At 36.0% G+C, this 24766-nt stretch overlaps 1 protein-coding gene across 2 annotated transcripts in view; it reads right to left on the bottom strand.

Moving 5' to 3' along the window:
• The window catches only part of LOC111161066 (nucleotide binding protein like), a 208760-nt gene that overhangs the window by 130716 nt on the left and 53278 nt on the right, over nt 1-24766 (bottom strand). The window lies entirely within an intron of this gene.

Here is a 24766-nt window from a genome sequence, read left to right as displayed (position 1 = left end):
GGATCAAGCCCCGTGTCAAGCTCCCTGTTAAGCAGGAAGCCTGTTTCTCCCCTGCCCCTCCCCCTCACCAATCATGTTCTATCTCCCTCTCTCTCAAATAAATAAAATCTTTTTAAAAAATAAAAGAAAGAAAGAAAGAAACAATCCATGTATAATTTTTAAGTGTCTCTAAAAAATAGCCTCAATAAGTAATTTTATCTACCAATTTTATTCATATATAGATCTGTAAATTACATTCTTATGTTTATGTAGTATGCATTTACAAGACAAGTACACAAATATGCACACATGCATCTAATAAGTTCTCCGTATTTCTTTTTTCCTTACTTGAAGAATTTGTAAAGTATAAAAAATCCAAGAGTAGGAAAAACTCTACTTTGTATCTCAACATAATAAAAGCTGTATATGAAAAACCCACAGCAAACATCATACTTAACAGTAAAAGACTTAAAGTTTTTCCTCTAAGATCAGGAACAAGACAAGGATGCCCACTTCTGCCACTTTTATGCAACATAATACTGGAAGGGCCAGAGCAATTAGACAAGAAAAAGAAATAAACAGCATCCAAATTGGAAAGGAAGAAGTCAAGTTTTCCCTTTTCACAGACGATATGATCTTATATATAGAAAACCCTTAAGATTCCACAAAAAACTACTAGAGCTAATAAATGAACTCAGCAAAATAGCAGGATACAAAATTAACACATAAAAATCCATTGCATTTCTAGACATGAACAATAAACTGAAAACAAAATTATGAAAACATTCCCATTTATAACAGCATCAAAAAGAATTAAATACTTCGGAATTAGCATCACCAAAGAGTGAAAGACTTGTACATGAAAATCTCAAAACATTGCTGAAAAAAATCAAAGAAGACATAAATAAAGGGAAACACATATCATGTTCATTGACTGGAAGACATACTATTGTCAATATTGTCCAAAGCAATCTGCTGGTGCAATGCAACCTTATCAAAATTCCAATGACATTTTTTGCAGAAATAAAAAATTCCATCCAAAAATTCATATGGAATCTGAAGGGATCCCAAATAAGCAAATCAATCACGAAAAAAAAGAACAAAGCTGGAGCATTCATACTTCCTGATTTCAAAATTACAAAGCTACAGTAAGTAAATCAGTGAGATATTGGTATAAAGACCGAAAACAGATCAGAGAACAGAAAAGAACAGAGAGCCTAGAAATAAAACCATCATATATACAGTCAAATGGTTTTTTATGGGAAGCCAAGATCATTCAAGGCGGAAAGGACAGTCTTTTCAACAATTGGTGCTGAGAAAACTCGATATCCACATGCAAAAGAATGAAGTTAGACCCTTATATATATAAAAATTAAGTCAAACTGAGAGCTAAAACTGTAACACTTTTAGAAAAAAACAGAGTAAAAGCCTCATATCTTTGGATTTAGCAATGTTTTCTTGGGTATGACATCAAAAGCACAGGCAAGAGAAGTAATAGACAAATTGGACTTAATGAAGAAAACTTTTTATTTAAAGATTTTATTTATATATTTGTCAGAATGAGAGAGAGAGAGGAAGCACAAGCAGGAGGAGAGGAAAACAGAGGGAGGAGCCCGATGCAGCACTTGATCCCAGCACTCTGGGATCGTGACCCGAGCCAAAGGCAGACATTTAACCAACTGAGCCACCAAGGCATCCCTGGACTTAATGAAAATTTTTAAATGTTGTGCATCAAAGACAATATCAACAAGTAAAAAAGCAAGGCACAAAATGAGAGAAAACATCTATAAATCATATATCTTACAAGGAATTCATATCCAGAACATATTAAATCTCAAAACTCAACAATGACAATAAAAAACAAAGCCTAATTTGAAAAACAGCAAAGGAAGTGAAAAGACATTTCTTCAAGAAAGATATACAAATGGCCAAAAAGCACATGGAAAAATGTTCAACATCACTGATCATTGGGGAAATGTGTATCAAAATTAAAATAAGATACCACCTCATACCTATTAGGATGGCTACCACCCAAAAAAACAAAAACAAAAACAAACAAACAAAAAAAAAAAAACCAACCCACAAACAAAAACAGAAAATAACAAGTATTGGTAAGAATATGGAGAAATCTGAAGAAGACTTATACACTATTGGTAGGAATATAAAATGGTATAGCTGCTATGGAAAATAATAGGGTGGTTCCTCAAAAAATTAAAGATAAATTACCACATGATCCAGGAATTCCACTTCTTGGTACATACCCAAAAGAGATGAAAGGAGGGTCTCAGGGTCTCAAAGAGGTATTTGTCCACTCATGTTCATAGCAGCATTATTCACAATAATTATTCACATTCCACAATATGGAAGCAACCCAAGTGTCCACTGACAGGGGAATGGATAAAGCCAAGTCTCTCTCTCTCTCTCTCTCTCTCTCTCTCACACACACACACACACACACACACACACACACAGTGGAATACTATTCAATCTTAAAAAAGAAGGAAATTCTGACATATGCTACAACATGGATGAACTATGAGGACATTATGCTAGGTGACACAAAAAGAGAAAAACTGTATGATTCTCATCGGATGAAGTACTTAAAGTAGTGAAAAATCATACGGACAAAAAGGAGAATGGCTGTTGCCAGGGGAACAGAGAGGTGTGTTACTGTTTGAAGGATATAAAGTTTCAGTTTTACAAGACAAAAAGAGCAATGGAGATGGATGGTGGTGATAGTTGCACAATGTTATGAATGTATTTAATACCACTGAACTATATACTTAAAAATGGTTAAGATGGTAAATTTTATGTTATGTGTATTTTACCATCATAAAAAAAATATTTTAAACTCTACTTTGTAATCTAAGACAAGTTACATTAATCTCAAGGGAAAAACAATCTACTGATTATGCCCAAATTTAAAAAAAATACACTTTATATAATCAACTAACAAGTATATAAACTATAAAGTAGTTTAGATTACTGTAAAATATAGTTTCTTTTATCAAACTATCTGTGCAGCCACATTCCCATATATAATGGAACATTACTCAGCCATCAAAAAGAAGGAAATCTTGCCATTTGCAACAATGTGGATGGAGCTACAGTGTACTACACTAAGCAAAATTAAGTCGGTCAGAGAAAGACAAATGCCGTATGATTTCACTCATATGTGGAATTTAAGAAACAAAACAGATGAACATAGGGAAGGGAAGGAAAAATAAACTAAGATGAAAACAGAGAGGGAGGCAAACCATAAGAGACTCTGAACTGTAGGAAACAAACTGAGAGTTGCTGGAGGGGAGGTGAGTGGAAGAATGGGGTAATAAACTGATGGGCATTAAGGAGGGCACTTGATATGATGAGCACTGGGTGTTATATGCAACTGATGAATCACTAAAATTCTACCCCTGAAACTAGTAATACAGTATATGTAACCTAAATTAATTCAAATAAAATATATTTTAAAAAATAGACAAGTTGTACTATAAAATGGTTACTGAAAAGCAATATCCTACAACCCTCTCCCATTTCTTAATTCCCAGAGCCAACAACTCTCAATTGATTTTTTTTAACTCCTTATTTTGAATTAATCTTAGGCTTATAGAAAGTTGCAGAAACAGTACAGAATCCTCATATACCCTTTATCTAGCTCTCCATGTTAACATCTTACATAACCATAGTATAATTACCACAACCAGTAAACTGATAATGATTCATTAAATCTGTGAACCTTATTTAAAGTTTCAAAGTTTTCAGTTATCTCATAAAATATTATAGGATATAGTTCTTATTCATGAACACAGGCACACTTTTCATGCACTCATCCTCTCAATATAATTATATCACCATTTTTATTAGATAATCATATAAAGGTTATTAACAGCTGAGTAATACAGCATACAATATGATTATTTTTCCTTTGTCTCCCTAAATTGGTGGTAGGGAGATCTTTGTGGTGCATTTATGTGTGTCCTTCATTTTCTATGTATTTCCTAGTAATTTGTTCCTAAACTACCTTCCAGTTGTGTATCAAATATATTCATCAAATGCACTAGGCATTAATGTTCCTTATCTTGAAAAACCCTCTGCTGTACTTTTTTTTTTTTAAGATTTGAGTTATGTATTTGACAGAGATAGAGTGAAAGCACAAGTAGGCAGGGTGGCAGGCAGAGGGAGAGGGAGAAGCAGGCTCTCTACTGAGCAGGAAGCCCAATACGCAGTTCGATCCCAGGACCCCCAGCATCATGACCTGAGCCAAAGGCAGCTGCTTAACCAACTGAGCCACCCAGGTGCCCCTCTGCTGAACTCATTATAGTGTCTTTAGAAAAACAGAAGCTTACTTTTTAAATATATGTTTTATATATTTTTATATTTTTCAATGTGCGTGTGTGTGCGTTGTGTTTTTTTTTTTTTAAGTGATCTCTATACCCAATGTAGGGTAGAGAGATTTACAACCCCACAGATCAAGAAGAGTCACATGCTCTACTGACTGAGCCAGCCAGTCACCCACACAAGTTTTTATTTTTATGTAATCAAATAAATTAATTTTTTCCTTTATGGTTTATCCTTTTTCTTACTGAAGAAAGCCTTCCCTAATATATTGTCATTGAGATATTCTCTTATATTGTCTTCTAAACCCTTTATAGTTTTACATTTCATATGTAAGTCCTTAAACCATCTGTAATTAATTCTGTGTAGCATGTAAGAATCCATTTTCTATTCTTTCCATGTGGATAATAAATTGTTCTACCATCAATCTGCAATGCCAGCTTTGTCATAGTCAGGTTTCCATATATGTGTAAGTCTGTTTCTGGGCTCTCTATTCATGCAGTTCCACTAATCTGTCTATTCTCAAGCCAAAACCAAGCAGGGTGCGTGCCATACCTTTACAGTAAGTTCTACTCTGTGGCAGAGTAAATCACCTACCTGGTTCTCTCTCTTCAGGAGTGTCTTACCTATTCACAGCCTTTTGCTCATCTTTATAAATTGTATACTCGGTCACTTCCCACAAATGGAAGTTTGACTAAATTTGTGAGATTATTAGAAAAAACTGATGTCTTTATAAAATTCTATATTCCTATCCATGAATATCTTGTTTTTCCACTTATATACATCTTTGAAATCTTTCAATAAAGTTTTAGAATTTTTTGCACATAAAATTTGTACACTTTTTGTTATATTTGTCCCTAGGTGCCCTGTATTTCATAAGCTATTTATACATTTTCTGAAAAGGTATTTTCTAACTCATTATTGCTAGTATACAGAAATTTAATTTTCTCATATATTATCCTTATATCTAGCCACCCTGCTAAATTCTCTCATTCATTTTCATAATTTAAAGTTTTTTTAAATTTTCTATTTTAATAATGATATTTACTACAAATAATTACAGTTTTCTTTTTTATTCAATTCCCCATTCATGAGTGTTTCTGTGTTTGGATTTATTTGCAGATTAGGATTGCCTGTACAATGTTAAATAAAAGCTGTGATACCAGGACTCCTTGTCTCATTCCTAATTTTAAATGAAATGCTTTAACAGTTCACAGTATGATGCTTGCTATGTATTTTTTATAAATCAGGTCAAGTAAAATTCCCTTTTAGTCCTAGTTGAAGAAGATATCGATATAAATGCTTATTCAGATCTATAAAATGCCTTCCCTGCATCTTTCTGAATTATCATATACTTCTCCTTTAATCTACTAAAATGGTAAGTTACATTAACAAAAAAAATTTTTTTAATGTTGAACCAAACTTGCTTCCCTGGATTAAACCCAATTTAACTACGATATAGTTATTTTATAAATGCTAAATGGCTTGCTAATAATTTGCTTAAAATTTTTTACATACATTAATTAGAGCGACTGGCCTATAAGTTTCCCTTTTCAGAAATTCTTCTATCCTACTAAGGTTTTACTAGCCTCATAAACTAAATTGGAAAGTATTATATATTTTTCTATTCCATGAATTTGTATATAAGATTGGAATTATTTATTGAATATTGGCTTGCTATGTTCATGGTAAGATTTTTAACTACTGATTCCATTTATTAATGGAATAATATAGATATTCTATTTCTTCCTCAATCTGATTTAGTTATGCGTATTTTTCTAGAGATTTCCCATCTCAACAAAATTTTCAAATGTATTAGCATAAAGTTGTCCAAACATCTTCTCTACTTGAAACCCATGGTTATACCTATCAAGTTCTTTTTTTTATTTCCAATATATTTATAGGTCTTCTCTCCCTTTACTTTTTTTTTTTTAAATGCATTCTTTTTTTTTTTTTAAGATTTTATTTATTTATTTGACAGAGAGAGATCACAGTAGACAGAGGCAGGCAGAGAGAGAGAGAGAGGGAAGCAGGCTCCCTGCTGAGCAGAGAGCCCCATGCGGAACTCTATCCCAGAACCCTGAGATCATGACCTGAGCCGAAGGCAGCGACTTAACCCGCTGAGCCACCCAGGCGCCCCTCTCCCTTTACTTTTTAATTTTACCTTGCCACGCATTGTCTAACTTATTAGTCTTCAAAAAACCAATTTTTGTTCTCTTGACTCTTTACTGTATCTTTGTTTTCAAGTTCACTAACTTCTGCTCTTAATCACTTCCTTACTTTCTTTGGATTTATTGCATTGTTCTAACTTCTTAAGTTAAACAGCTCATTTATTTTCAGTCTTTCTTCTTTTGTAAATATAAATACTGAAGGCTATCTCTAAATATTATTTTAGCTTTATCCCACAAGTTTTCATTTTCATTATTTCTCCTTTCAACCACAGGTTATTTAGAAATTGTTTTTAATTTCCAAATGCATAGATGTTTTTAGTCATCATTTTGTTATAAACTTCTAAAGTAACTGCGTGGTAGTTAAGAAGTGCAATCTGAATGATACCAATCTTTGAAATTCACTGAAACTTGCTTCATGGCCTAGTCCATAATCAATTTTTGTAAATGTTGTAGGTGTGCTTGAAAAGAATATTCTATTTACGGCCATTAGATCAGGCTTGTTTATAGGTAGTTATTCTTTACCTTCAGTAATACTTTTGCTTTAAAGTCTATTTTGTCTGATATTAACATAAGTATACTTACTTTCATAAGTTTCATAAGTCCCGCATCGGGCTCTCTGCTCAGCAGGGAGCCTGCTTCCCTGCCCTCTCTCTGCCTGTCTCTCTGCCTGTTTGTAATCTCTGTCTGTCAAATAAATAAATAAAGTCTTTATTTAAAAAATCTTTATTTAAAAAAAAACCTGCAACAGCAATGGCACTATACTTGTTTTAGTGTAACATGGAAAAGATTACACAAAAATAAAACAGGAGAATATGGATATCATCTATTCACCTAATCCTCCATTTGAAATAGATGATCTAAGGACTTAGATCTGCTCAAAACATGGCTTTAAGTTCAAACTAAAATTGGAAATTTAAACTATGTGTTATGGAGTGAATGTTGTGTTCCCATCTAAATTTATATGTTGAAATCCTAACCCCCAATGTGATGGTATTAGTAATTAGGTCATGAGGGCAGAACTCTTGTGAATGGGCTTAGATACTCCATGGAGAGTTCTCTTGCCCTGTCTGCCATGAGGACAGAGTGAGAAGACAGCTGTTTATGAAGCAGTAAGCAGTTTTCATTTTCATTATTTTGATCTTGAACCTTGATCTTGAACTTTCTAGCCTCCAAAATGGTGAGAAATAAATGTCTGTTGTTTAAGCCACCCAGCCTAGAGTATTTTTGTTATAGCAGCCTGAACAAATTAAGACACTGGGACAGTCCAAAGCCTTTTCACAAAATTAGAAACCAAAATCTCTAACACCATATATGAATACTCTTTAATCTACTTTATCAGTATGCCTAATCCCAATTCAGGGAAAATGTGTACTTTAAATATTTCTTGTAGTTTAGTGAATAATAAATTGTTAACTGAAACTAGCAATGTGAGTAGATTCATCATGTTAAAATGCATTTCTTAAGAATTTAACAGGGAAAAATGTACATTGAGAGTCCTAAACATGTGCAGCATATACAGTAAAAAGAAAGTTAGAGGCACATTCTTCTTTATCTTTTCCAGCATACTAGTAAGCAAAACCAATAATGCCTAAAAGCATTTTATCTTAATTAATAAAATTACCAGAACTGAATGACCACACAAACTGAAACCATACTTTTAAATTAGTAGAGAAAGGTTATGAACAACAACTCATGATTTCAGGTACAAATTAGTTTATTTGCCCTAAAATTTTATTTTTTAAAAATGTGTACAGCAATTCCTACACAAAACCTAATAGAAAAACTAACAAAGTACCAGTGGTTGAAAGTTTATATTGAAACTTTGGAATCCACTGTTCTGTAACAGCTTCACCATTAGCTGAAGTTCTCATGATACAGATCATTATTTCCTATTTCCTCCTATCTTTGTGATAGCTCATACATTGAAGCACAAAAGATTCTTACTGCAAGTCAAACCATTTCGACTGCCATAATGCCATTCACAGAATGAATGACACTATACCACATCCTCCTCACTCTATTACAACAAAGTTCATCATTGCTAACAGGTGTGAATTTAATTAATGGAATGTGTGTCACTAGTGGATTTCAAACAGGTTTAGGGATCACTTTTATATCATAAATTAATTGTCAAGCTAGAAAAGACACTGCGACCATGTCAAACTGAAGAGCTAGGCAAAAAGGAAACAGGCATAAGAAAGGCTGCTTTAAATCTTTCTATTAAAGTTGAAATTGTTAAATGTTCCAAGGATAACTCTCATCTAGAATCAGATTTCCTTTTTGTAGGGATCCCACTGTTCATGAATCACCTAAATAGTAGACATTCCCACTTAAGTTGGTATTAGCAATAAGCTGAAAAATCTCTGTACCTTCTACTCTGTTCCCTGGTTCCAAAAATAAAAGAAGAATTTTAAATACAGCTGAACACCAAGGTTCAGGAATATATTTCTGAAAAAAATTGTAAGTTGAAATCACATAACAGAGATATTAAATCCATTTTTTTTAAATGAGGACAGAGAATATGCACCCTCATTTCATGAATTTTAAAGAATACTTATACATAACATAGATGCAATAGTTTATAAAAACAAGCTTTTATCCACATATTCACGACAAGACATTCAAAGGGTACAACAACCTTCAGAAAGTAGGAAAGGACACCCAGTATGAAGTTTACAATTTCATGTTCTCACCATCTACTTTCCTATTTCTTCTTTTCTTTCTAAAACCAAGATCCTTTCTCATGAGAAATCAGATGCAAGAAAGAAGTTGCATCCTATTCTTTCAGGAGAACTTCAAGTGGCTGGATTTGACAAAGTAGTTCCACCAAGTTAGTATCGAGAAAAGGTTTAGAATACCTACTTGCTTACTGGAAGAAAATGATTTAGAAAAAAGATGAGTAAAGGTAAGAAAATGGAATGGATCAAAAAGCAAATGCCAACCTGGACTACCTAAAAGCAGTATAATAATATTGTATCCAGAATTAGAAAGGAAAGAGATCTAGAAACTTAGAGAAGGGAGCAGAAAGACTATAAAGAAAAATCTTCGATGTTTTTCCAATTTTACACCTATCACTTTCAATATTAAAATTTCATTTACCAGGGCTCCTGGGTGGCTCAGTCGATTAAACAACTGACTCTAGGTTTTGGCTCAGGTCATGATATCAGGACTCTGGGACTGAGCCCTGCACTGGGCTCCATGCTCAGTGGGGACTCTGCTTGAGGATTCTCTCCCTCCTCCTCTGCCCCACCTCCACTTGCTCTTTCTAAAATAAATAAATATTTTAAAATTTTTTCATTATGGGGACACCTGGGTGGCTCAGTCAGTTAAGCTGCTGCCTTCAGCTCAGGTCATGATCCCAGAGTCCTGGGATCAAGTCCCAAATCAGGCTCCTTGCTCAGCAGGGAGCCTGCTTTTTTCTCTGCCTCTGCCTGCCTGCCTGCTTGTGCGTGCACACGCTCGCTCTCTCTCTCTGACAAATAAATAAATAAATAAATGAATAAATAAAATCTTAAAATTTTTCATTATGGATAAAGAAAATGTGGTGTGTACACACGCAGTGGAATACTACTCAGCCATCAAAAAATGAAATCTTCCCATTTGCAACAATGTAGATGGAACTAGAGGGTATTATACTAAGTGAAATAAGTCAATCAGAGAAAGACAATTATCATATGATCTCACTGATATGTGGAATTTAAGAAACAAAAAAGAGGATCATAGGTGAAGAGAGGAAAAAATAAAATAAGACAAAATCAGAGAGGAAGACAAACCATAAGAAACTCTTAATCATAGGAAACAAACTGAGGGTTGCTGGAGGGGAGAAAGGTGGGGGAATGGGGTAACTAGGTGGTGGACATTAAGGAGGGCACATGATATAATGAGCATTGAGTATTATATAAGACTGATGAATCACAGACCTGTATCTCTGAAACCAATAATACATTATATATTAACTGAATTGATTTTTAATTTTTTTCAAGATTTTATTTATTCATTTGACAGACAGACATCATAAGCAGGCAGAAAGGCAGGGAGAGAGAGGAAGGGAAGCAGACTCCCTGCCACTCAGAGAGCCCGATGCGGGGCTCAATCCCAGGACCCTGGGATCATGACCTGAGCCGAAAGCAAAGGCTTTAACCCACTGAGCCACCCAGGGGTTAGTAAATCCCCTGAATTTAAATTAAATAGTAAATCCCCTAAAATAAAATAAGTTGCATTTATCTTCAACATACTTTCCCTTTTTGTACGACCTTGGAGTCTTACTATCTCAATCCCGGGCATCCACCCATCTCAAAACTGAAAGCCATCCACGTATCCTTTTTAAAATCCAATCTCTATCCCAAGGAAAGAAACTGCCTCTTTCTTTTCCAACACATCCCTTAATCAAAACTCATTTTCTCATGCATTTCCATTAGGAAAAGAACCTGAAACAAGTAAATCACTTTGAGAGCTTAAGCTTTGTAGAAGATACAAGTATTTTTAAATGAAATCTACTCAATAGAATATAAATGGGGAGGGGCACCTGGTTGGCTCAGTCAGTTAAGCCTCTGACTCTTGATTCTGGCTCAGGTTATGATCCCAGGGTTATGAAATCAAGCCCCATGTGGGATGTGGAGCCTGCTTAAGGTTCCCTCTCCCTCTGTCCCCTGTCCCTGCTCGCATGCACATGCATGCTTTCTCTCTCTGTCTCAAAAAAAAAAAAAAAAAAAAATATATATATATATATATATATATATATATAAACAAACAAAAATAAAAAAAAAAATTGAAAAAAAAAAAAAAAAAAATATATATATATATATATATATATATATATAAATGGCAGACTATCTATATAAGGGATATTTTAGAGCAATGGTGGTATCTTAGACTCTTGTCTACTATAGGGCTAAAATTTTATTCATTTACTTAATCACTCAGCAAATACTAACTAGAAGCGTAGAGAATAAACTTGATATCCTACCTCTGAAAACTTGCTATTTATATTGTAGATTTAACAGGAACAAATGAAAGAAAAGCTAGAAAAAAACAGGTGAAAATGGAACTTTCGGTAAAAAGACGATAAATACATGTATGCATGTATGCTCTAACTTCCACAAACCATATACCACCATTCCTGGCCTCCGGCCACTTTATACTTGCCTTGGCATCATTAAATGATCACTAACTAATTGCTAACTGATCACATTCTTTCCTGCTGAAACCAGATAGAAAATCAGAATTTTTCTACATTATGTTCCAGGTAACCAGTTAATATTTAAGATGGAAACAATGTGAGATCTTAAAGGGAGTAGTCAGGCATCTGGGAAGAAAAAATTTAAAAGATGACAGAATGAACCACTTACATTCACTCTAGAGGAGTAACACAATAAGAGTTACATTTTTTTTAAAAGATTTTATTTATTTATTTATTTGACAGACAAAGATCACAAGTAGGCAGAGAGGCAGGCAGAGAGAGGAGGAAGCAGGCTCCCCGCTGAGCAGAGAGCCCGATTTGGGGCTCGATCCCAGGACCCTGGGACCCTGACCTGAGCCAAAGGCAGAGGCTTTAACCCACTGAGCCACCCAGGCACCCCAAAAGTTACATTTTATGTCCTGCAGCACTGCATGCAGAAGGTAGTTTACAGATACTGTCTTTCGATGAAACCTTACAACAATCCTATGAGGCAAGTGCTTATCTCCATTTTACAGTTAAGAAAAGTGGAAGTCTATCCCCAGCCTCCTTTCTGCTTATCTAAATCCCCTTCGTCCCTGGCAGCCTCCAGACCAGCTCTCCAAAATCATTTCCTCTTCTTATCTTCTCTAGGATCTAACACTTACCAAATGTTATCCTGTATGATTGTTTACTTTTTGTGGCTCCAAACTATCTCCCCCCAAAAATACCATATTCCCCTTACTTAGTATAACTGGTACTCAAAACTTATGTTTATATAATGACCAAAACAATTTTCTGAATAGCTAAATAGTCAAAAGTAAATAGATACTGAAGGAAACCTGCAAACCCTATATTTGGTCATCCAGGCATTTGTAGTACAGTAAAATATTATTTATTATAAGAAATTAGGGGTCCCTGGATGGCTGAGTCGTTAAGCTTCTGCCTTCAGCTCAGGTAGTGGTCCCAGGGTCCTGGAATCGAGCCCCACATCAGGCTCCCTCCTTGGCGGGAAGCTTGCTTCACCTTCTCCCACTCCCCCTGCTTGTGTTACTGCTCTCACTATCTCTCTTTATCAAATAAATAAATAAAATCTTTGAAAAATGAAAGGAAGGAAGGAAGAAAGGGAGGAAGGGAGCGAGGGAGGGAGAAAGAAAGAAAGAAAGAAAGAAAAGAAAAGGGGGGGAAGAAAGGAAGGGAGGGAGGAAAAGGAAAGGAAACGAAAGGATGGAAGAAATTAGCCACTTATTAGCTGTGGCCTTGAACAAGCTGTTTTTATATGACATAAAAACTCTTCGAATGTCACACTTTATATGAAGTAGTTTAAGATCAGAAAGCTAAAGTAAGCTGCTCAAAGTTAAAGAGCTAGCAGCAGCAAAAGCAGTAAGAATTTGAGACTAGACCAGTTTCATTTTAAGTTCCATATTATTTCCATGCACATATCCAAAGAATTAGGGTGCTGAAGATCATGCAAATACATATATGATCAGAAGATACAGTTGGAAGGGTAGCTAATAGAGATTTTCCTTCTATTGCTTTATGACACCCAGACAAGTTCTGTGAAATTATTTAACAGCGCTCTGATACACCAAGTTATTCCATAAGTAATGTGAATTCTCTTTTAAGTCAATTTTTAAGTCAATTACAAGTTCTTAGGATTACTAGCATTACAGTAGACTTTTCTGGTTATTCTGACCTAACCTTTAACCAAATTTTTGTAATTCCCCAATCCTTCCATTTATATGGTGACTTTTCAGCCTTCTTACCTAATTTATATCTCAAATAAAACTGGTGTTCTTCTATTAGCCCTCCTGGCTTCTTTAAATCTCAATTTCATTTTAAGCAGCAATAGTTAAATGCAACTACAAAGGGTTCTGAAGCTGGGATTTGAAACATACTAATAATACATGCCCACAAGCCAGGGACAAAAAATGAGCATTTAGCAGAAAGTCGGCAAAACAGGAGTGACATACTAGTACTAGAAAGCCTTATGACAAGGGCTTAACACAAAACTTATTGTACTAAAATACCTGTTAATGCGTATGCTGTGAAGCAAAAAAAAAAAAAAAAAAGTATAAATACAGAAAAATAAAGACAAGGGGCACGTGCGTGGCTCAGTCAGTTCAGCGGCTCACTCTTGTTTTTCAGCTAGGTCATGATCTCATGGGTCATGGGATAGAGCCCCAGCTAGGCTCCGTGCTCAGAAGGGAGTCTGCTTCAAGATTCTCTTCCTCTCCTTCTCCCCGCAGTCCTGCCTGTGAGTGTGCTCTCCCTCAAATAAACAAATAAATCTTTTTTTAAAAAATGAAGACAAAATTATGACTGCCATTATAAAAGTCCCAATTAAGAACATAAACAGAATATAACAGAGAAAATAACTAGATGTACAACCAAAGACAAAACTACTGGCTTCACTGTGGACTTTATATCAAAGTGGTTAAAAAAGTTTCATAGACTCAATTTGTTTTAAGAGGAAAAGACAAAGCATAGAAATGAAAAACTATTTCAAGAAGACTACTAAAAAAACTGATCTAACATAACAAAAATGATGTAGTAAAAAGACACAGCTGTAGAATATAAATAAATTACAATAAAAACATAAAAACTATAAAATAAAAGATAATACATTTACAAAACTGGGGCCAACAGGGGCCAACTCCCTTCCACAAATATTTTGTGTATACAATAAAAGCCTTAGTACATTACCCATTTAGTTATACTAGAGGTTTGGTGGCTCATATGACTAGCCCATATATCAGAGTATATATACAAGAAATTAGTGGGAAGAAGGAATAGCAAGTATTGTCACTGATGTCTGTGACCCCACAGTAAACTAGACACTGTACAGAAAGGTAATGAAACACTGCAATATCAGATAGTTGTGTGATTTTGGTTATAGGGCTACCATTAAAGTATTTCTACAATTGTAAGTGCTTTTAAAAATTCCATTCTATATCATTTAGGATTAAAAGCTTATATAATAGCTGTAACCCTAACAAACACTAAATATAAATTACAATTCTTTAAAAATGAATTTTATTTTATTCATTTATTTAGTGTTTATTGAAACACTAATCACTTAAGAGAATTCTATCCATTCATTCACTCATTCACTTAGTATATATTATCAAACACTTCAAAATTTAAAATCATTTAAAATCACAAAGTTAACAGGTCAGATTCTCTAGTATGTTTGATCTCTTAACCAACACAAAACAAAACATTTCAAGCACCTTTAAAAACAAATACACACATAGTGTCGCAAGGATTATAAAACTTTTTCCTAAACTTAACATAAAATTATTAATAATAGATCTGTTTCATAACTAAAGGTATCATGTCCACCAAGATATGATTTAGGGATAGTGATTATCAGTCAGAGAGAGTCAAGAAAGGATCACAGGGGCTCCTAGCCGAGTTCTACCTGGCTAGCATGCTAAATTTCTTCTTACATTACTAGGACTTTTCAAGCCCATTACTTTTCTTGCAACGCAACATATCATGCATTCCTTTCATTGCTTTAAGCAACCTCCTAACACAACATTTAATCACCTGCTTTAAGCCGGTGATATTCTGTATACTATACTCAGATTCAACTAACCTCTTTTTTTTTTTTTAAGATTTTATTTATTTATTTGACAGAGAGAGAATCACAAATAGGCAGAGAGGCAGGCGGGGGCAGGGGTGGGGGGGGGGGGAAGGAGGCCCCCTGCTGAGCAGAGAGCCTGATTTGGGGCTCTATCCCAGGACCCTGAGATCATGACCTGAGCCAAAGGCAGAGGCTTAACCAACTGAGCCACCCAGGCGCTCCTCAACTAACCTCTTTACTGACTGATTAGATTCTGCTTTTTTCTCTTATCTTTCTCATCTGACTCACGCCACAATACTACATTCTTCTTATTGACAGGAAAGAGGCAACAAAGAAATGAGTTTGTAGTTTACTGCTGTTGCTCTTAAAAAATGATAAACAACAATTAGGTATGATATAAATCATGACTATAAAACATAACCTTACATACCCACCATTATTTATTACTTGACTTTCATGGCTGGCTACTTACACAGTCTTACTAACTACTCTAAAAGATTGAAGGTAATCTTTTCAAAGAGTGATCAGCTATCATAGTAAGGCCAAGAAACAGTCCATATTTTCAATGGCTAGCAATAAACTAGATAGCAAATAGTGAACATAAACATTACAAGAGCCAAACTGCCAAAACTGTGAAAGTTTTTGAAAGTGAGTAAGCCTAAATGAAGTTTCAACATGTAAATTCAAGTATCTCACAGTAACTGCACTTTGTTGATTCCTCAGAGCTAAAGGAACTTAAGATGTTGGGGGAAAATATCGATGGTGGGGACAAAAAAATCACAGACAATCAATAAGGAAATAAGAGATTAAAGGAATCTGATGAACCCAGTTGTTTCCTTTCTTACTTCCATAACTATGGGGGTTGAGTAAGTATAATATAAAGAAGTAAGGAAGTGTAAAGAACTGATTCTATCCCTTTTCTCCTTTATTGCCTTGCTCACCATTTTGTACTGGGTAATTAAAAATGCATTCACTACATCACTTCAGAATATGCCAAGAAATAATATTCAAACTTGGGCAACTTTTATTTAAGTGGCATATTGACAAAGTGACCCATGACCAGAAAAATAACTAGAATGGTCACCCTACTCAAAAATGTATTAATAGGAGAAAAAGCTGAAAGCTGAAAACTGCATACCTGAGAAAAAAACTTGAGGCTGCAATCATGGTGTACAAATATCTCACAAGTTATCAAAAGAAAATAGATTAGGTGGTTCTCATAAGGACAGAACTAGTGAAAGCACGTCAAAGTTATAAGGTTGCAGATTTTTGTTCAAAACAATAACATTAAATAGACCTGTCATGAAATAGCAAAATCTCCCTCACTGGAGGTGTTTAGACAGGAGCTAGATCGCCACCTATCATACTTTTGTGGATTCCATAATTTTATAATACCACAAACTGAGAGTTTCACATACAGCTAAAGGTACAGAGCAGCAGCCATTTTAACTCATGTTCCTAATTTGCTGATAATTAAATGTTCTCAGTCTCTGTTTATAATAAGGAATGCCTCATTTCCACCAAGGTTCTTCTTAATGACTTACAGAAAGACTGAATTAAATACCTATCCATGTCTATTAATAAGTTAAAAGTAGAAGAGGCATGTAACATACAGCTGACATAGAAATACAGCTTACATATAAATCATTGCCACTATTATGTTTCAGAGTTGAATAAACCACTTCGATATACATCAATATTTTATTCTCTTTCCCTCTGGTAATTCTTTTCATCCGATAATTTCCTTATAGACAAATACATTGTGGGCTACAGAGTATCTAGATTCTAGCCTACTACTCTGGGCAAACTTTGTTTTTTGTATCACCCTCCTTATCTGTAACACAAATTTGCACATGAATTTAATGGAATCTAAAAAATATAACATTATTCCTTCCTCCCTCCTTTCATCAATTCTTCAGTGCATACACAGAATACTACTTAGGAGTAACTATATGCATACAGAAAGGCAAGCAGATGACAATTTATAAGATGGATTTTTCTCTCATTTCAAATCCTAGGATTGAGTCTTGAAACACCTCTGTTTCTTTTTTTTTTTTTTTTAAAGATTTTATTTATTTATTTGACAGACAAATCACAAGTAGGCAGAAAGGCAGGCAGAGAGAGAGAGAGGAGGAAGCAGGCTTCCTGCTGAGCAGAGAGCCGAATGCGGGGCTCGATCCCAGGGTCCTGGGATCATGACCTGAGCCGAAGGCAGAGGCTTTAACCCACTGAGCCACCCAGGCGCCCTGAAACACCTGTTTCTGAAGGAAAGGGCCAGGCAACTACTATAACCCTGTCTTTATTGATTATCTGTCACTCACCCTTCCAGTTCACCCTGTCCTCAGACCTGGGGAGACTCCTGTATAGACTGCATCAAAAGCAGAGCAGAAAGAGGAAGGAGAGGGAGGTCAGGGTATTTCATTTCCTTGTTTTTCTCTCAGTGGGGTGGTCTTGGGCTGGCTGGGTCCCTCCACTGAGTGTCAATCACTGATTCTCCCAAGGCAGACATCTCTATAGGACTGTCTCCTTCCAGATTTGGATATGCTTCCTCTCTTAACCTCTTCAGGCTGGAAGCAGTAATTGCTTCACTGTTAAAAACAGTTATTCTATCTAATATAAATAGTCCATCTCTAATAATCATGTCTTTTTGTTGGAAAGTGGCCCCAAGAAAAAGATCCTCAAAATGAGACCGAAGTTATTCTAAAATGAAGGGAGAATCTCTATAGGGGAAAGAAATGGGACCACTAGAAATGTATTTCACATTATCAAGATTCATGATTATACAAATTAGATGAAGAGCAAAGCTGGGACACCCAGTAGAGCAGTGGCTAATTTTGGCAAGTTGAACATGGGGTATCCAGATAAATGATTTAACATTATTTGGGGTGTACCTGTGAGAGTCTTTCTGAATAAGATTAACACCTGAATCAACAAATAGAGTAAAATAGATTATCCTCCCTGGGTGGGCTTCATCCAATCCATTGAAGACCGGAATAGAACAAAAAGGCAGAATAAGGCAGAATTTGTTCTCTCTGCCAGTCAGCTGCCTTTAGAGTCAGACTGCAATTTACACCATTGGTTCTCCTGGTTCTCAGGCCTTTGGACACATACTACAACTACACAAAACAGCTCTCTTAAGTCTCCAGCTTGCTAAATGTAGGTCTTGGGACTTCTCAGTCTCCTTAACCATGTAAGCCAATGTATCTATCTGTATCTCTTGATTCTGGTTTTCTGAAGAACCCAGATTAATACAGGTGGCTATGGCACTAAACTGCTATGAAAACAAAAGTAACTGCAAAGATGGCAAACTCATCTGAATTCTTAGTGCCCTAGAGAGTATATAGAAAAAGGAAAAAAAAAAAAAGTAAAAACTATGAATATAACTTTGCTTCTGGTGATAAAAGAGTAGCAGGAACAGAACTGGCCCTCTAATCATCACCACCACTACCCCCCAATACACACATACTTTAAAAAAATGAACAAAACATGTAAAAGTATGTTTTTAGACATGCCACAATAGGCAGGAGGATCATGATCCCTGAAAGAAGAGAAACAAGAAAATGAGTCCAATGACTGCTACAGTATACTGGCCCTAGAAGCAGTTTCCAGGCTGTAGCCTAAGCAAGGGAAATTCAAACGAACCCCAGTAAGCTTGCTGAGCTGAGACAACAGAATCAAAGTTAGGCGAGGCAAAGGCAGCTAGAATTTATAAGGCAGAATATCAAAGAGGAAGGAGCAACGCAAAGAACTCAAGAGAACCACAGAGGTACGGTACCTATGGAGTCTCTGGTTGAGTATTCATCTGCACAGGAGTGAAAGAAAATTCCACAGGACTGACGAAATAATCAGTGGAGAGCTGTACACTGTACAATTCCCCAAAATGGCACACAGCTGGAATACTTACGTTTCCACCAGCCAAAGAGGAGAGATCTCACAATACATGGTAAAGTGCTCAGAAAGGTACTGCTATAGTACTGGAGTATATTAGGCCATAGACTAAAGACTGCTCTGGACCCACCCAGGCAAAGTTTAAAAGAATCAAATAGATTACAAGTAACTTAACTGCATACAACAGAAACTGGCAAACTTTTCAGTAAAGGACAAGACGGGTTTTTGTACATGGACAAACCTCTTGAAGTGGGCAGAGTGTGTCAAGATATTTATGACAATTGAGGCTGAACAAAAATCATATTCAATTAAAGAAGGAAATATCTGGGGAGACCTTGCCAACTATCTTCCCAAAACCATTCCCATTCATTATATAAACAAACTAAGGCGAGAGAGTTTAAAACAACTTGCCCAGAGTACACAAAAGTAATAACATAAGTTATAGCCCGGATCTGACTGCAAGCCTCTTAGACTCTAAAGCCCTACTGTAGCTTACTGCCCACCTTGTAATAAGTCTTTTGCTCTGTAACAGATAAATTTCATCAAATCATGCTATTAACCAATTAATGCACTTTCTGTTACCACTGACCATTTGTAAAGATAGGGAAAAGCAGTTAACATGTATTAAGAATCCTTAAATTTATTAACTCACTTATTTTTTCATACTGCCTTCAAGGTTGTGGAACTTGCCCAGGAATACACAGCACTGCGTACTGCCATGAGAATTGGGGGGTGGGTCAGCCTGAACGAAAGCCCAAGATCTTTGCAACACAGCACGTTGGCTTAAAAGAAGCACAAATGACAGTCCTCAGATCCGTTCAAAGAAAAGGAGTAAAAGAAAAAAGTACATCCCAAACCACAGAAAGGGAACAGGGAATATAAACAAGAAAAGGGATGAACAGAATTCGAGAAGGAAAAACGGTAACTGAGAAATATGATGTGTTCTCTCTGTACCTTGACACATATTATTTCCCCATTTCCACTAAGGTACTTAAAATTTAAGTCTAGTATCTTCACGGAGCTATTCTCCACTTCCCCAGCCCTCAATCTTACCCTCATGAGTCTCCTATATATCCTTTAAATCAATTATGTGATAGCATAGAATACATTACATTGCTATTTCTGAGTGTTTTATTAATCAGGTTACAAGCAGCTTGAAGACAACTTTGTATCTTACAGTCTAGATTCCAACATGAATGCAGTGTTTTTGTTGATGAAAATCATATTCAAGTATTACCTTTTTTTTTAATTATTTAGAAGTTTTTTAAAAACAAGTTATCTCCCCAGGCACCTTAATGCCAGTACAGTAAACAAAATAAATGGAGAGGAAAGAACTAGTTCAAGTCTCTACAGGATTGTTTACAAAGTGCCACATTTAAAATATTATTTCCAGACTTCAAACATAAACTTTAAAGCACTCACTTCTACATCATTTTTTTTAAAAAGGAAAAAAATGAGGCAAATAATTTTGTGAAATCCGTAATAAGAATTACTACACTAGAAAGTAAGACTTCCGAGTTCTGGTTGAAGAACCTTCCATTAAGCCAACAGTTCTCCAAGTATGGTCACTGGTCCTCTGGAGATCCTCAAGAACCTTTCAGATGATCCAAGAGGGTAAAACTATTTTCATAAAAAATTAAGATATCATTGGCTTTTAACTGAGTAGACTTTTGCAATGATGGTTCAAAAACAATAGTAGGTAAGACTGCCAGCACCTCAGTAGAAACCAAGGCAGTGGCAGAACCAAACTGTATTTAACAGTCATCATATTCACCACCATGCACAACAGTAAAATAAAAGCCAATTTCACCCTAGAATGTCCTCAATGAAGTAGTGGTAAGTATTTAATTTATGAAATCCTGACCCTTGAATGCATGTCTTTTTAACAGTCAGTGTGACAAATGAGAAGTACACATAAAGCACCTCTGCCATGCACAGCATTACAATGGCTGTCTCAGGGGGGAAAACACTTGTGTAACTTTAAGTTGCAAGCTAAACGAGATGTATTTTTTTACAGAATACCATTTTTACTTGAAAGACAAACTGACAGACACATGATACTGTTCAGATTCGGATACAGCCCCCAGTTACTACTACCATTTCCAGTCTCCATCTGAGATTACAAAGAAACAAAAGTCAGCAGAGAGGAAGGTTATAGAGCAGACAAGGCAAGCCTCAGCCACTGAAGACAAAGGACTATTTTGGGGTGGAAGTAGCAGAAGGATGGGAGATTAAATTATGATTTATAAATACATCCCACATACATATTTTGTTTATGACAGATGGAATATCACCCATAGTTTAAATGTTTGTTTTTTGTTCAATATCAAAATTTAAAACAAAATTTAAAAGATAAATATAATCTCTTTCTCTCTCTCTCTAATATGACCAAGTCTCTTGCTCTTTTTTGTGCCTTATGGTTGGAAGTCTTACCAGGGTCCAGATCTGGCTGGCCTACATCACAGAAAGATGCTAAGCGAAATAAGTCAATTAGAGAAAGACAATTATCATATGATCTCTTTGATATGAGGAATTTGAGAGGCAGGGCGGGGGTCATGGGGGGTAGGGAGGGAAGAAATGAAACAAAATGGGACCCGGGAGGGAGACAAACCATAAGAGCCTCTTAATCTCAGGAAACAACCTGAGGGTTGCTGGAGGGAGGTGGGGGAGAGATAGGGTGGCTGGGTTATGGACATTGGGGAGGGTATGTGCTATGTGAGTGCTATGAATTTATAAAGCTGATGAGTCACACACCTATACCCCAATAATACACTTTATGTTAATAATTATATATATATATATATATATATATATTTTTTTTTTTTTTTTTTTTTTAAATGGGTGCCTGGGTGCCTCAGTCATTAAGCATCTGCCTTCTGCTCAGGTCATGATCCCAGAGTCCTGGGATCAAGCCACGCATCAGACTCCCTGCTCGGTGGTAAGCCTGCTTCTCCCTCTCCTATTCCCCCTGCTTGTGTTCCTGCTCTCACTGTCTCCGTCTCTGTGAAATAAATAAATAAAATCTTAAGAAAAAAAAAAAGAAGAAGAAGAAGAAGAAGTTCCTCTCTTTTTCCACGATCCTCTGTTCCTACCTTCCCATAGTACGTAGGGTGCTAACATTTTCCATGTCCCCCCACAGACTGTAAGCTCCTCAAGAACAGAGTTTACACTTACTCATCTTTACTCCCTAGAACATAGCACAGTATCATTATAGACATGTTCAATAATTGCTTCCCAAATGATTGATTTCCCAATGATCATATATACTTAATAAAATAAATTTCCTCAAGAAGCAAAACACAAGTTGTACTGTCTTCAAAAGCAGTTGGAAGACACTGTTAAATTTAAATATAATTTTAAATTATTACTTTATTTAGCCACTCTGAAAATGTTTACTTACCACTTCCTCCTAAAACTTCCTCTTGGCTTCTAAGGGGCAGCATTTTCCCTGTCTTCTTTCTACTTCTCTGGTCAGTGCTTCTCAGTCTTTTTCCCATCCCTTTAGGTTAACCTCCCCAAATTCTACCCTCAGTCCTATACCTGACTCCATTTATAACTCTTTTGGGCTATCATATCTAAGTCAGAATTTCTCAACCACAGCATAACTCACATTTTGGACCAGGTAACAATTTGTTGTAAGGGGATGTTTTGTGCACTGCAGGGTGTTTTAGCAGCATCCCTGGCCTCTACCCACTAGATCCCTCATTTGTGACAATCAAAATTCTCTATTCATTGCCAAATGTCTCCTGAGGGAAAAATCACTCCAGGCTGAAAATCAGTCATCTAAACTAACAACTTCAAATATCATACACATACCCACACACTGCTAACTTCCAAATCTGTATTGTTAACCCAAACCTCTCTCCTGAACACAATATATTCCAACACCTGTTGACTCTCTTTGGACATCAAATTCAATAAACCTTAACTCATTACTGTTTTCCATATGCCTTTTTCCTCTCTGCTCTATCCTGATGAATGATACAACTATCTAAACAATCAACCCAGAAATCCAGGAGCCATCCTAGAGACTTTTTTCCCAGTAATATTCAATGAATTACCAAACCCTATTCTTTCAATCTCTTGAATACCTTTCAATTAGGTCCCTTCCCCTCCAGTTCACAGACTTAAATCAAGCCTTATCACATCTCACCTAGATCACTTTAATAGTATCCTAACTGGCCCTACCCACCCCCATCTGGTGGTCCTATTATCTTTCCTCCACAACGCTGCCAAAATGATCTCCCTAAGATACAGAACTGAGAGTGTCACTCCCCTCCCTAAAATCCATGATAGTTTCTCATTGTCTGTGAGTTACTCTTCAGTTCCTCGAACAAGCACAAGAAGGCATTTATGATAAGACCATCACCTATCTTTCTGGGCCCAATCTTACTCCTACAACTCCACAGAGAATCTCCACAGCGATTCCACAGAAGAATATCCACAGAGATTCTTCACTTCTGCCATACCAAGCAGTTTGCATTCTGTGGGCTTTTGATACATGATATTCCTTCTGCCTGGAATCTCCTCCTCCCTTTCAATCCCCAACCCCTTCTTACAACAAACTCCTGGCTTATCCATTTTAAAAAATTTAGCTCAAAAATCATTCCTCCAGGAATGACTCCTCTCTAAATTCCCTGTTTTAGAGTCCTCATCTCAGTTCACAGAGAAGCATGCCCACACTTATTTTATAGCGTTTGCTTATGCTTATTATGCTTATGATCACTGGCTAGTGTATCTACTATAAGCTCCAAGAGAATGGGTATCAAACCTTATCTGATCTGACAGTCAACAAATCAAATATTCCTCATGCTTACTAACTATACAATACGCCCATTAATATTTGCTAAGTAAACAGAAATACCTCTGCAAATGTACCACTCTCCCCAAATCACGTGTTTACCAATCAAGCTCCTGCCTTCCTTTTTAAGACCGAATAACATTGTATTCTGTGCATATACCACATTTTGCTTATCTAATCATCTCCCAATAGATACTGGATAGCTTCCACATAATGGAATAATGAATAGTGAATTCATAATCATAACAGTGAATAATGCTACTATGAACATGGGGATACAAAAACTATCCAATTTTGACAACAAAAATCTCATTCCAATCCATTACCCTGTATGCACACCACATACACAAAATCTAGAGTAGAGATCCAGAAGGAAAGTGAAAAAGATTACTTCTTTTTTTTTTTTTTTGTAACATGTCTAATCTCTTCTAAGTTAGCCTAACCAAATCTAGACTATCAAAACTTTTCTTGCCTCCTAGTATAGTGTTCTTTTTTATGGCTTTTTGCCTTTTCCTATATAGTCTTCAACTCACATGTGAGTATTCCCGACATCTTCCACCTTCAATATTTTATCTTATTTTATTTTGGCTTTTTTTAAGATTTTATTTACTTATTTGAGAGAAAGAGAGATAGTGAGAGAGAACCCAAGGGAGAAGGAGAAACAGACTTCCCTCTGAGCAGGGAGCTCAAAGGTAGCTCAATTCCAGGGCCCTGGGATCACGGCCTGAGTCGAAGGCAGGTGCTTAACCAACTGAGCCACACAGGTGCCCAGGTCTTTCACCTTCCAAACTCATTTTACACCCTGCTTTTACCTAATTACTTTCCTAAATGCTTTACTTTCTGTTAAC

Source organism: Enhydra lutris, unplaced genomic scaffold, assembly GCF_002288905.1.
Source record: "Enhydra lutris kenyoni isolate GAN:26980312 unplaced genomic scaffold, ASM228890v2 scaffoldscaffold4, whole genome shotgun sequence".
NCBI lineage: Eukaryota > Metazoa > Chordata > Mammalia > Carnivora > Mustelidae > Enhydra > Enhydra lutris.
Note: the sequence above shows the minus strand (reverse complement) of the source record. Positions and strands in the feature narration are given on the sequence as shown.